The sequence below is a fragment of the Buceros rhinoceros genome, unplaced genomic scaffold (assembly GCF_000710305.1).
Source record: "Buceros rhinoceros silvestris isolate BGI_N320 unplaced genomic scaffold, ASM71030v1 scaffold35698, whole genome shotgun sequence".
In the NCBI taxonomy this organism is placed as follows: Eukaryota; Metazoa; Chordata; class Aves; order Bucerotiformes; family Bucerotidae; genus Buceros; species Buceros rhinoceros.
This window is the reverse complement of record NW_010426893.1, coordinates 3,995-4,261: the sequence shown is the minus strand read 5'-3', so window position 1 is coordinate 4,261 and position 267 is coordinate 3,995.

Sequence of the window (267 nt, the reverse complement as noted above, 5' to 3'; positions counted from 1 at the left end):
CAGAGGCAGCCGAGATGAGCCGCAGGTGCCCAGCACCCAGCACTCACACTCACTGGATGGGGCGAGCAGGTTCAGGCTGCCCTGGCTGCCTAGAAACAAGTGAGGGCTGAGCTTGCAGGAGGCGGGGGACAAACCCTCGCAATAGGCTGAGACCACAACCTTCCAGCACAGCCACTGATGGCCCTGCCCTGGGACAGTCCCCGAGAGTCCCCAGGACAAGGGGATCACCTCTGTGGGGTGGATGCAGTTGGCCCAGCCACGGGGCTG